Source organism: Sesamum indicum, linkage group LG5 (assembly GCF_026168435.1).
Source record: "Sesamum indicum cultivar Baizhima isolate 11 linkage group LG5, ASM2616843v1, whole genome shotgun sequence".
Lineage (NCBI taxonomy): Eukaryota > Viridiplantae > Streptophyta > Magnoliopsida > Lamiales > Pedaliaceae > Sesamum > Sesamum indicum.
The window spans coordinates 12,074,206-12,089,201 of record NC_142661.1 but is presented as its reverse complement, the minus strand read 5'-3'; the positions used below and the strand labels follow the sequence as shown (position 1 = coordinate 12,089,201).

Below are 14,996 nucleotides of genomic sequence, written 5' to 3'. Positions count from 1 at the left end.
TATCAATTTTTTCGTACTATAGGAATCCTAAGGCAAGGTGTGGTCGCAAGGCAATATATGATCAACCCATTTTGATATTCGATCATATATATGCAGAGAAATATGGCCCTCAACATTGATATTCACCAACTCAGCTACAACCCCCAATTAAGATTGGGTGCAATCGTTCCATAACAGTTGCTCGGCAGCATGCACTACATTATGAAATCGATCTGCTAGCCTAGACACATAATTGTAGTGGTCCCCACCGTGATATGAACTAGGCCCTGCATTAGTAGGACACGACCTCGTACCATCATCAGGTACACCATCCTAGTTATAATTAGAAGACCAGACAGCAGGCTCTGCGCCATCGAAAACCATCCTCTGCGCCCAGTCTATTTGCGCCGCATCACCCCAAGCCGTACTGGAACCCTCCACAACATGAGAATGGGAGTTTGCTCCTTCTACAATGGGGCCACGGTGACAGCCTCAAAATACCCCTGCACCCTCTTCTCTCCATGAGAAATCCAATTATAATACTTTGGTATAAAATCTTTCATAAACAAGTCGACATTTACCTTGTTCGTAGTTTACAAAACTTTATTCTTGCACTTCAGATAAGGACACTTAATTCTCTCACCATCCACATATGCATATTGAGACTTGACCCATTCTATAAATGTAGCAACACCATCCTTAAACTCCAGAGTAAAAGCCGCGCTATTCGGAAGGTTTTTCTCTTACATCCATCTGCTCAACTGTCTTAACATGATGATGAGTCCTACACACACACACACATATTATTATAACGTTAAATTTAATTAAAAAAATTACAACAAATATAATCAATTGACAAATAAAGGGTTAAAGTTGTTATATGATTAAAATAACTTCAAATATCAATGAAAATTTGAGATAAATTGACGAACAAGAGTAGAAAAATATTAGTGGGATACTGAGAGATAAAAAAAATTCGAGAGAGATTGAGTAAATAGAGAGAAATAAGAAGAATGGAAGAAGATAATGAGATTAAATGGAAAGAGAGGAACACATTTATATAGAAAAATCTGAAACAGTCTTTGGAACGGGTACAGGAACACATATATAGCCGTAAAAAATAGTCGTTAATTTAGATTTTGGAACGGTCCTTGAGACGGCTTTAGGAACGGTTTATGATGGTGATGATGATGATGATGATGATGATGTCTACTATAGACGATTCTTTCTAGAATGGAAACGACAATGTCCTCTACGCCAAGTTTTCTGGCTACCTTACCAAAAAACTCAAGTTCAAAGATCCGATGAATACTGTCTACCGACGTGCTGATGCTTGAACCAAAAGAGTGGGAGGAATGCAGGGAAACTATGACGGAAACAAGCACAACGGCTAAGGTGGTGAGCCAAAAGAAGGTTGTAGTTTTGGTGTTCATGGTTTAGGATAGGACACTTGTAGTTGTTTATGTTGTTCTGTGTTTAGTTTAAGATTAGTGTCATGTGAGGATAGTTTCATGTTGTTTTATTGGTGGGTTTTGAGGGTTAGACGTAGGAGGTAAGAAAAGGAAGTTCATTTGGTCTGTGTGGAGAGGATATGATGATTACATTGTGAAGAGAAGATATGGGCTGCAAATGGAGATAGAATAAGTCACACGCTAAGTCAAGTCTGACAGTTTTGAGTGTAAGATGATGATGATGGTCTAGAAGGGTAATTATGGTGTGTGATTTTGTTGAACTCGGTTGTTGAATGGAGAAAACGTGATAGTAATTTTACGACTCCTTCAATGCTTATTTTATATCTGGGATTAGATTTAAAGGTACATCTTTGGAGAAAAACAGCCAAGAACATTGTGGGAGTCAGAGATTTCCAATCCTTGGATTAGATGTCAAGCTCCTCTTCAAAATAATGCCTAAATAGCATTGGAAACGCAATGGAAACATTCTAACTACGACAAGTGACAGGAAGATCATTACTATTTTGAGACGTACATGCATGCCAATTGCTCAATCTTATGATAACAGCTCAAAACTGTTAACAACATTCGACACTTGAAAATGGTCAGAGAAAGTGCGTTTCGGGCTTTCAAGTGAAGGTGTACCGTAGGTCGGATCAGCACAGACCGATTTCAAAAAAAATTAAGTTTTGGATCAACACATTATTGTTTATAGTCGATTTTGGGATGATTGTAAACTTTTGAATAGACTCAAATTATATTTGTTTTAAATTCCAGGCCCAGTCGTGGATCGGTTTGATTGAAGCCTAGACCAAGCCCAAATGTGTTTGTCTTATGATTATTATTATTATTTTATTTTATGAAATTAAGGAGTTCTTTTAAACAATTAAATTTATGGTTGTCTTGTAAAATAAATGAATAATTAATTCAATCATAAAAAAACTTGTTACTAGAAAAAAAATAGTTAAGACTATTTTTCAAACTTAAGTAATATTTTACTAACACACTTGCAATAATAAATTTAAATAATAGCAAATCCAAAAAGAATTTAAAATAAGCTTTAAAAAAAATAAACAATTAGTATGGATGAATTAATGTACTAAAAATTTAAAAGTAAAATACTAGAGGAAAATTTTCGGAGTTTCAAAATTATAAAAAAACATCTAGAACAGTCAACTTTAAAGAATAAATAAAAAAGTTGTCGTGATTTATAAAAGGAAAAGAAATAGCCTAATAGGGACTAATTGATCCTTGGACTACGCTGAGTTGTACCTAAGTATTGAGACCTGGGACTATCCCAGGACAGGCCAATGGGACCAAACCCACTTTTTATTGGATCAATTTTGATCGAATCGGCCCAGGCAGATTCATTGCGCATAAAATTTGATACATGTCTCCAAAGCATATGATAAACTTATAGTGCATCCCAATCAAGAATCAGTAGGAGACAACCAGCAGAGAAATGAAATAAACTACACCAAGCCATTAGCGCCTGCAAAAGGAAATTGATTCTTGACTAATCACTGCAAGGGAACATCAGAGTCTGCTTGCTCCTGATTTATAATGCGACAGTTTGGGACTGGCTTCTGCAGCAATGACGTTCTGTCAAAAGTTATCATTTGCCAACAAGTCTGTTTGTAGTCCTCAAGCTGAAAAATAGAGAAGATCAATTATGAGTAACAGGGGAATTAGAGTTGTTTGTTTGTAGTTTTCCTGAGGGAAGGCAAGGGGGAGGGGGGCTGTGGCAGTTGGCTGCTTGCTTACCTGCACTTCTGGTATCTCTTTAAATCCAAACTTGTTTGTCCACATTGGCTTTGCATTGTCGGTTGCCGGGAGCACAAGCATTTTGACAGGAAAAACGCCAGCAATTTCACAATGCAGTCGTAAAGTATTTGGAAGTATCCCTGCAAGATACTTAGTCCACTGATCACAACCTTTCTCATTTATGTAGGCACTGAGTTGTAACATTTATAGCATAAATGAGAACTTACCTTGCCCTGTTATCCAGTGCGCGTTGCAGCTAATGGGAGTTCAGCCATATCTTGTCCAAAAATCCGAATGATCCCGGCTGACACAACAATTGAGCTGCAAGATTGCCAAAACTCATAAATGAGAACATGGAATTACCAATGTACTGAGATGATTGGCGGTTCCGAATAGACATAAGGTGAAATGGTTCTTACTTCACCGTTAAAATTGCACAATACAATCCGCCAAAGTCTTGGCCCCTTATATTGCTCCTGTCAGAGATAAAAGGAAGGCAAAGGGATATGAGGAGTGAGACAGGGAAGATTATGGGGACAAGACATGATCGGCCAGGCGAAGGCAAGAAAATGACCCTATGCCTATTAAAAGGTAGAAGAAGTTGCACGTACCAGTAGACCATAGGCGGAATCCAGTCACACCCAGTTTCTGAATCGATAATTGGATCAAAACATTTCTGGAACACAAATCGACGAACAATTGCAATCATACCGGCTTCTCTTATAGCACGTGCATGTGTGTGTGCATAGTTCGTGCAGTTTACAGTACCACATTGTTGATCATTGCAAATCTTTATACTTAGCAATAAATTCAAGTAACCAAGAACATTAGGATGAAATGACAGAAGCATTCTTACATGAAATATAGCTACCACTTGTGACAGCAGTGCTCTGGCTTCCTTTGAACTGTCCTTTCCTCTCAAAAGCCTCCATCTCACGTCAATACCAGCATCAGCAACCCTATTATTTCCCACTAGCTTCTTCTTTAGAATATCCAAAGAACAATCTGGGAGCTCCTCTGCCCCGGCATTCAACAAATTCTGCAGTACTGAGTGGATCCACTTGCAGTCCGCGGAACAGAACCACTTTCCTTCAAGAAGTTCCGACAACAACGGTGCATACAGTTTTGAGACGATAGACCAAAAAAAAAAAAGGATTAAAAAGAAAATTTATCCATGCTATATTGAAGTAGCTAATTCTTGTGCTGGATGTGTGCACCTTTAGATCATCCATCCCGCATTCTTTCAAACAGCCCACATGATGCTCCTTTTCGCACTGGAAGGTATGAAATCGAATGAAGTATTGTAATCTATATTGATGGAACTTAGTTATATAGGAAAAGCAAAGATGAAAAGGAAGAACAATACCTGATCACACACTATGACGGTACGAGGACCAAAACCCGATGTACTAAAATCATGGCATCTGCAAAAAAATAAGTCAATGGATTAACAAATTGTCACTAACTAGAATGCATCAACGTGCGGGTTCGATTTTCTTAAAATTATTCTTTTAAATTAAATTGTCATTTACAGTTTTATAAAATAATTCTTCAAATGGTCAATTTTGAAACCAAAATCAAATGTGTGTTTCGTGCGGTTTGGCAATTTTAACACTTATAATAAAAATAGAATATTGAAACTAATAAAAAACAAAAATATGTATATAGTTAAATAAAATTCTTTCATTGACAAAAAATAATAGATTACCGGAATAATTTAAGTTAAATACACAATAATTCTAGAATAAATATAACTAAAGTCTTTAAGTAACAAAAATTTAACAAGTTTCAGAACAATTAAAGTTAAATACTCAATAGTTCAGGATATAATACAACTAAAATATTTTTGAAAATATTTTGAATACCAGATTTCAACTACGATGACATGTGATACACTAGATAATTACGCAGTAGAAATAAAAAACTCTATCAACTAAAAAACAAAAAATAAAAAAACACAAAAGATGTACTTAATTGTTCATACAAATTCAAACATAATGAATATTCCTTTCAAAAGTGAAAATAGAGAATAGGGGACAGCAAAAAAGAGAAGAGAGAGGAGAAAGGGAAAAATTCTAATGAACTTGATTTGTTATATTAAAATTTAAAAATGTATCCTTGTGTAGAGCCTATATATAAGTTTTAGAAAACTAGATTTTGCAATGTTGCGATTTGATAATGTATGAACTTTAGGCTTCTATTATTCGAAGATGAAATTATTCCGAACAATTAATTAATGTTATCAAATTATTCATATGTATAATTTAAAATATTAATATATATTTAACAGTACAGGTTGATTTTTGACAAAAAAAACAATTCAATTCGTTTTGATTCATACGACTTTTAAAAAAAAAAAGAAAAAGTGATCACCCTTATAGAATGTTACTTTCTACATTTCCATATATGAGGACTACCTGCAGATTATGCACGCTATTACTTCAGCTTCTTCGAGGTCCTTGACCATGCTAGTGGAGCCACCTGTTAGCTGTGCTATTGGATCACTACCCGGCGCTCTACCAGCTGCAACAGCATTGACATTCCGCTCAGCATATCTTTCCCTCCGGAACATCTTCTCACAATATGTGCAATACCATTTATCACAACAAACACTAGACACAGATGCACATTCTGCACGGTAAGATGGACATTCAAGTAAAAACGTCATACAAGTGCAAGAATTGGTACACATCTAATATGCACAAAGCATTATTGGAGAAAATTCCAGAATATGTGAGCATGCCGTCATGCTTGCTATGCCAAATGTATTTAGTTCTCGTTGCCTTTTCATTTCCCCTTTCATATTCTTCGCCAAATCCATTGTGATAACATATATAGCCCAAATTTGCCGAGTGGGCTATCATAGTGGTTCAATTATATAGGAAGATGAGTCGGCAGCACAATATGTGCACATCTAGATTTAGCTTACTTATAAATGTAAAAACTACCTTTGTGGAAGGCCCTCGGGCATGCATCACAAAGCACAAGCTCCCCACCACCTTCACAGACGATGCACCGGCCATCACTTTCTTTGATGGAACGCTTGCCCCCTTTTAGCACAGAGACGGTGAATTCATGGAGGGACACCCCATTAGATGTATAGATATACATATAGCTGTTAGAAGAACACAAAAGCATAATCTTCAGATTGAAACAAACAATAATGTTCATTAATGTTCAAATTAAAACAAAGAAAAAGCAAATGACGGTTTACGGCGGGAGGCCCAACCAGCATGAGCTTCAAACAGAGATGGACTAACCTGCACGGTGTAGGGGAAAAAAGAAAAAATCAAGAAACCAGCAACAATGATTAAATATTTTGAATGAATAATTGAAACTCTTACCAAAAGATCGCAGCACTGGCAAAATATTCCTGATCCGATTTTAACGCCTGCACAAAATTTCTACAGACAGGCAGGAAGACGTTTACAAGGCTGAAATAGCAAAACAAAGTACAAATTACTGTATTTATCTGGACTACCTCGCCATGAGCATAATAAGCGAGTTTAGTTCCATCTGGTAATCCACCATCGTCAAAGACCAGCTTGTGCATGCCCTCATCTCTGCGCAGAAAAATGCAGGAGACCGTTAGGCAAAGTAGAACAATAAATAGCACGCACATAATACTTTAGAATTGAGAGAAAATTGGAGTAAGAAACCAACTTTCTAGTGATCTTTAATGAACTTTTTGACTGCACAGAGCCGGATGGAGTTCCCCTCTTGAAGGATGAAGACCTCTTTGACAACCTAAAACACCATGATATAAAAGTTAAATGAAAAATCAATGATACACATTTGCACCTTCTTCTTCAACGTCTTCCTCGTTGTCTTGTTCTTCATTGAGCCATGCAAGGAGGAACTATCATTTGAGTTTATGCGCGATAAGGATTTTGAGTACCTTGCTAAAGCATTTCCGTGCAACTTTGGTGCAGAAGATCGCCGCGATTGCCTTGACCTAGCAAACAAAAACATATCAGAAAAGGAGGAAGGATTATTATAAAGATAAGATATTCACTTGTTTCATAGCATATAAAGGCCAAAATATCTGGCTTCAGAAAGTCGAGAAAAATGCACATAACCTACTTCCTTGTTATATTCTGTTGATCTTTCTTTCTTGTCGAAAGCCTCGATGAGGATGTTCCCTGAGATTTTGCATTAGACTTCAACTCCGAATGCCTGAAAGGAGGAAACAGAATATTAGTGAGTAAAAGAGGGAGAAAGATGGAACAATAAAGGCAACATAAGACAAGCTTATAAGAAGTTCGACCTTTCAGAGTCTAAAAAGACTGTTTATATATCAGTATCATATAACCATTTGAAGATGTTTGCACGTACACGTTTCTATCTTGCAACTAGTAAGTTTTTAGTTATATAAGATGTTCAATGCACTTCATAAAGGTTAAAAGCTGATCACAAGCAAATCACTATCCAACAAACAAGAGTGCAAGACAAGAAAAATTTGTCACATAAATTACTTGTGCAGATATATACCTAGATTTCGCACGTGCTGCGCCAACTTCTGAGTTCACGGCAATCTTGCAAGAACCACAAAGCACTTTCACCTTGGCAACAAATGGTGCAAGAAATGACCCCAGAAACCAAAGAACAAAAGCTGTCTTTTCAAATGCAGCAAGCGTTCAAGAAATTCAATTGTAATAAACCAAGCTGCTCACCGTTGCACTTCTGACAGATGACTGACTCCTTCGCCAGTGCAGGGCCTTCGTAGCTTTGCACGGCTTCTTCCAATGTCATATCGGAACAAACCCTGACTTCTTTGACCACCTCAAGCAGGCTTTTCCCGTTCTCGAAGCGGATATGACGTGTTGCACGCATGGATCTCAAATTGCCAAGGTGAAACTACCTACATAAATTAGAGACACCATTGATTGGATCAATGATAGGAACATGAAATTGCAGGATGATTAAATAGTTTTATGAGTCAACTAAACAAGAAATTCTACAATATCGGCTACTTACTGTAGCTCCCTTGTATAAACGGCAAGCGCACAGAATACGAGAATCATGCATAGTTCCACGTAGTTCCAATCCCTTCAAGGAAGAAACATCCAGTCAATACTGTTAAACAAAAATTTCTTACACATATGAATGCATGACTTCATAGTTCTATCATATTATATAAACAAAACATAAAGTTTCTTGTAATTTGTATATAAAATTAGTATGAAACTATTGTTAGAATGTCATATGGAAAATGTTATGAGCCCAATAACAAAGTTGTAGTTATACATGCATGTGAAATAGTTTGTGTATTCTAAAAGTAAGTGAAAACACAACACGTACAAATATAAATAACATTAAAATACTTATACGAATTTGTATATTATCTTAAATACTTTTGAGCCGTTTCCCCACTTTATTGGACAAAAAAATCACAATTAGGGGTATTCATTTAGGGTGTGCAGAATTCAGACACATCCAATCAAAATCGAAATTTCGATTTGCATCGAAAATCAAAATTAAAATTTTAATCTAGTATTCAGTACAAGGTTTTTTTTAAAAATTTGGTATTTGTTCTAAAGTAAATATTTGAGATATATCTGTTCTAATTAAGAAATATTTGAAATTTAATATAAAGTGCAAAATATTCAACAATCTTAATTTGTGCATCATATGTGTATATAGTATAAAGGTATTTTTGTCCAAAAATTTAGTCCAAGAGGTGAATATTATACTTATTAGTTTAAGGGAGGGTAAATAATATATTTGATATAGTTGAAGGGGCCGGGGTAAAGTGTATTCATAAATATATACATAATCAGATTTACTTTAAAAAAACTAATATATATAGACATAAATATATATATATAAGTACACTAAAAAATAAATACACATTATATATAATATATGCTAAAAGTTATATTTTTTTATATAAAAAAAATAGATTTTTCGGTAATTTGTTACCGAGCCAAACTGAATTTTTTGGATGGTTTACCGAACCAATTTTTGTTTGATTTACTAATTCGATTCACTTTTCATAATTATTAAATCTTTTTCGATATTTCAGTTTGATATTTTTATGAATTGAGTTTTTCCAGAAAAAGATAATAAATGGTCAAAAATTAAATATTAAATATTGTAGTTACAATTCTTATTTATATAAGTATGTACATGATTAAATGTAAAAATATATATAAAAAACTAATATTTTAGTATTCGGTGCCATTCCACAAACCAATAAAAAATACATACCAAACCAATTTTTTTTTATCCAATTTCAATATAGACGGAGTTTTCAATTTGGATTTGATTGAATTCAGGCTGTTTCATATAGAGAAAAAACATGCACGTATTAGTATTATCAAGCACTGCATAGTTCATGCACATTCAAGCCAACAATAATGATAAAATAAACAACCGCAGCAATTATAAAAAAAAGAAAAATATGTTATAATTAATGCCGATGGTGATTGTTCACCGTTACCCTATCGCCACCGTCGTAGAAAACTGAGTATCCTTCCAGCAATCCCGTCTGTAAAAGCTCGTCAGCAGTTGTTGGGCGCCCTGGAACAAGGATTTCCTTGGACATCTTCATCTCCATCTTCCCCTTTGTCCGACCACCCGACGCCTCCAATTTTTCACTCTTCAATCCTCCCGATCGCGTAAACTCTGAAGGCCCATCGATTTTTGCCACTCCATCCTCCTTCATTTCAAGTTCCATCATCTCGTCCTCTCCACCACCCACATTACCACCATAAACTGCATCTTCATCGTTCGATCTCACAGCCTCCGGAGGGTCAGTTATACTTACATCCTCACTTCTTCTTCTCTTTAACCTCTTGTTCCTCGTATAAACGACAAAGCCATTCGCCTCACTCGCTCTAACTCTGTGCAGATTGTAATGCACCCTATCCGCACTATTCAATTCGCACGGGCCCGCCTCATTGGCTCACAACTCGGGTTCGGCACCACTCGCAGGGTTGATTTCAAGGCCGTCTGGATTCACCGCCTTTTGCGTCCTCATTAGTTCTTCTAACTCACTGAGCAGAAAATGAAAGAGAGAAATTCAGATTAGGGATCCACGTCAACCACCGAATTTAGTTGCATGTAAAAAAGAAAAAAATGGTTCGATCTGGATTTTGTTTGAGGGAGGGGGGAGAGGAAAACAGAGAGTGAGAAGTGAAACCTTGAGAGCGAGAGACAAAAAGAAAATTTGCACGGAGAAAATAATTTCTTTGCCAAAGTGAATTTGGATACTGTATTCTACTGCATTATATAGGCAGGCGCCTATACGACCCTGGATACTCTCTTGTACTATATCTTATTATTTTTACTCAAATGGTGTTGAACATATACTAATTGACATCATCTTTTCTCATGAGTGCCCAAAATTTTAAGCCCTCAAAAGATTCTATACAATTGTTATTTTCCATGTCAAAGGAAGTTCAAAGAAATAATTTATATATCTAGCACAAGATTTCAAATTTATTTATCTTCTTTGTGATAAATTGATTAATTTATGAAAGAAAAGATGAATCTCAAACAAAAGTTTCATAATCATTTATGTTTTTTGAATTCCAAATTAAATAAATATATAATAGTCTGTGTGTCATGAGTTTAATCCGCACGGATTGCAAAGGAAAAAAAATTATAACATGTAACATTGTAATAATTAGGTCAAAATTTAATATAATTTATAACAAATCTGCAACATGACATTAGAAATCAAGATTTTTGTGATATTAATTATATACTTACCATGTATAATTAGCGTCACGACAAACTACAGACTATAATTCAAATTAGGTAAGATTGACAGAAAAATATGTCAATATTTAAAAATTTGTTTGCGCAAAACGACAATCAGGAATGTGGATTCTCTAAATTGTTCGACAATAAAATTCAATATTACTTAACTTTTCATCTATTGATAAGGCTTTTGAAAAATAGTTTCATGATGTGAATTTTGAAAATTTTCAACTAATTATTGTATATAGTTTTGGCTTGTTGTATATTATTTCTTGAAAGTGTATATATTGGTAAGGATAAGAACAGAAAACATTGAAATTTGTGTCTCAGGACTTACTGTCTTTGTGTTCTTTATTTCATTATTTTAACACTCACCATATTTAGTCCAGAAGTCATAAAAATTAGCAATTTTAGTTTGAACAAAAAAATTTGTTGAATATTAAACAAAGCACGTGCAAATCACGTGCTCTATCTATTAAATCAATGGTCAATTATTTAATGGAGCACTTGATTTGCACGTGCTCCATCCGTTAAATATTTAAGGAGAGTTTGTAGTTTGGACTAATTAATACAAGTTTTTGTACTATGAACTCGAAAATTGTGTATCTCTTTCTTGCCAACGGTTAATTTATGGGAGTGAAGATGAATTTAAAACAAAAATTTCATAATTATTAATGTTTTTTTGTTTAGTTTTTCAAGTTAAATAGGTATATAAATAGTTCAGGTAATTAGATGAGTTGTAACGCATAAGACTGTGATAATTAGGTAAAACATTAATGCAATTTATAGATTAAAATATAATACTTACCACGTTTTTTATCATCGGGACAAACTATAAGGTCAAATTAACTATGACCATCAGAAAAAAAATATAATTTTTGAAAAGATGAACTTCAAACTGAAGTTCCAAAAGAATTCATGTTTTTATTTTTTTTCACATTAAATAATTATATATAAATAGTTCGAATCCCCCAATTCTAGATCTATCAATGGATAAAATCCAAATATATTATCGATGCCTAGACCCTATACCCACCCAACTCAAGACTCAATGGGTCTATAATTCCAAAAGTACTGTAACATATCCGACTTTTCCAAGCAGGTCCGACCATATCAAATGTTTTTCTATTTTTGTTGTATAATAAACCAAATTGAAATAAAGCCAAACTTTTATTGAGAGAAATCAAAGTATTATCTTTGTTTTATAATAAATCAAATTAAAATGAAGCCTAAATTTTATTGAGATAAATCAAACTGATTAGGGCATTGTTGCTATTGTTTAACGCACGAGAGTGATATGTGGAATTGTGAAAAAATTTGGGTATGAGTTGAGTATTGATAAAATGAAAAACATTGGGTATTTTATTCATCCAAACTCAAATAGTTTAATTTAACGAGTATGAGTTAAAAATATTGGCCCAGACCTATGTAATTTTAGCCTACGGTTCAAGAGCAATGAGTTGTAACATACACGGATTTTAAAACATATTATAACATATGCTACTATAATAATTAATTAGGTCACAATTAATGCAATTTATACGCAAAAAGCAAGATTTTTTGTAATTCAAAATTATTTTACTTACCATATATTATTAGCAGTTTGGATTTTCTATCATTTTCGTCCTCCTTTAATTTTTTGAACTCACGGATGTTCTGCTGCAGAAATGAAAGAAAAAAATTCAGCTTATGGATTGGTGGCAACCAAAGAATTTAGTTGCACATAGATTTTGTTTTGGGAAAAGGGAGAGGGAGAGAAAGAGAGAAACCAGAGTGAGAAGAACTATGTGAAACCTTATGTGTGAGAAAAGAGAAGAAAATTTACAAGGACAAAATATTTCATTTGCTAGTGTGAGCTGGCATACTGTATCCGCATTATATAGACCAGTGCTTGTACGACATTGGATTCTCTCATTTACTATATTTTACAATGGGCTAATATTTTTATTCTAAATCGTATTGGATAACATACGACACAATATTCGTTATTACTAATTGACATTATCTTTTCTCATGATCCCCAAAATTTTTAATCCGTGAAAATATTCTATTCACACACGTGCGTTATTTTCCTTTCCAAAAAATTTAAAAGAAATAATTTATATATCCAGCACAAGATTTCAAAATTTATGAAAAAGAAGATGAATTTTAAAAAAAAAGTTTGATAATTTGAATTCCACATTAAATAAATATATTAAACAATTGTGGTGAGTTGTAACGCACACGAATTTCACAGAAAATAAAAGTTGTAATGCTTACCACTGTAATATATAATAAGGTCAAAGTTAATGCAATTTTTTTATAAATATCATCAACACGACATCAGAAAGCAAGATTTTTGTAATACTAAATTATTATACTTACCATATATTATTAGCGTTACGATAACTACATACCATAAAGTTAAATTAGATAAGACTATACAATATATGTATATATATATATATTTAAATAATTTTTTTACACAACACGATAATCAGCAAGGTGAATTCTCTAAATTATTTAATAGCAGTACTCAATATTTTTTGACTTTCCACCTATTGACAGTACTGGCAGAAAGTAGTTTTATGACATGCATTTTGTATATTTCCAACTAATTATTATATATTTTTGCCTTGCCATATGTTATTGCTTGAAAGTATATAAATTGTATGGATAATGGGAAAAAAGATGCAATGTACGTCTCACAACTTTCTTTCTTTGTAATTTTAGTTTCATTGTTTTAGCACTAACTATATTTAGTCCATAAGCCACAAAAATTAGCAATTTCAGTCATAACAGAAAAATTCGTTAAATATTTAACAAAGTACGTGCAAATCAGGTGCTCTCTTTCTCTGTTAAATCAATGGTCAATTACTTAATAGAACACTTGATTTGCACGTGTTCCCTCCTTTAAATATTTAAAGGAATTTATAGTTTGGACTAATTAATTACAAGTTTTTTGTGATTATGGCCCACTCAAAAATTGTGTATCTCCTTTTTGGCAATGGTTAATTTATGGAAAAGAAGATGAATTTAAAACAAAAATTGCATAATTAATTATGACTTTTTTTTGGTTTAATTTTTCAAATTAAATAGGTATATAAATAGTTTAGGCAATTAGATGAGTTGTAACTTATAAGACATTGATAATTAAGTCAAAATCAATACAATTTATAGATTTAAATTATTATACTTATCACGCATTTTAACATCACAACAAACTACAAAGTCAAATTAGGTATAAGTGTTAGAAGAAAAATATAATTTTTGAACAATATTTTTACGTAATATGACAATTTGAAAGGTGGACTATTCTCGTAATTTTTCTTGCACAATTTAGTACGTACTATTTAACTTTCAACCTATTCATAGTAATGGCAGATGTAGTTCTATGACATCGATTTTGTAAATTTTCAACTAATTCTTATACTTATTTTTGGTTTACCATATATTATTGTTTGCAAGTATATATATATAGTATGATAACAGCGTAGTAAATAAAATGGGTAAAGGGTTTTTAAATTGAGTATTTATGTACAGTATGGATAGAAATAACGCTAGATTGAATATGTGATAAGTTAATTCTCGAATTAGGGACTTAGCTAAATGAGGTTTTTGAAAAACAAGATGAACTTCAAACAAAAATTTCACAAAAGTTAAAAGAAATAATTTATATATCTAGCACAAGATTTTGAAATTTATGTATCACAAATGAAGTTCAAAGTAAGAATTTATATATCTGGCACAAAATTTCAAAATTTATGTATCTTCTCTGTGATAGATTGACTAATTTATGGAAAAGAAGATGATCTCAAACAAAAGTTCTATAGTAATTCATCTTTTTTGAATTCTACATTAAATAAATATATAAACAATTTGGTATCAAGAGTTTAATGCGCACAGATTTCAAAGGAAAAAAAGTTTTAATGCATAACAGTGTAATAATTAGGTGAAAATTAATGTCATTTATAACAAATTCGCAACACGACATTAGAGAGTAAAATTTTTGTAATATTAAATTATTATACTTACCATGTATTATTAGTGTCACGACAAACTACAGACCGTAATTCCAAATTAGGTAAAATTGGTAGAAAATTAAAAAAATATTCA

General features: G+C 33.1%; 1 pseudogene across 1 annotated transcript; it reads right to left on the bottom strand.

Moving 5' to 3' along the window:
• Positions 1 to 2,743: 2,743 nt before the first annotated feature.
• LOC105162336 (increased DNA methylation 1-like) lies at positions 2,744 to 7,166 on the bottom strand (annotated as a pseudogene). Its single transcript, XR_016065441.1, has 14 exons — positions 7,093 to 7,166; positions 6,880 to 6,941; positions 6,676 to 6,757; positions 6,539 to 6,598; positions 6,143 to 6,309; positions 5,612 to 5,825; positions 4,561 to 4,618; positions 4,411 to 4,468; positions 4,051 to 4,307; positions 3,806 to 3,870; positions 3,614 to 3,670; positions 3,422 to 3,515; positions 3,195 to 3,334; positions 2,744 to 3,079 (listed from the first exon to the last, which is right to left on the bottom strand). The product of XR_016065441.1 is annotated as an increased DNA methylation 1-like (transcript).
• Between the last annotated feature and the right edge of the window lie 7,830 nt (positions 7,167 to 14,996).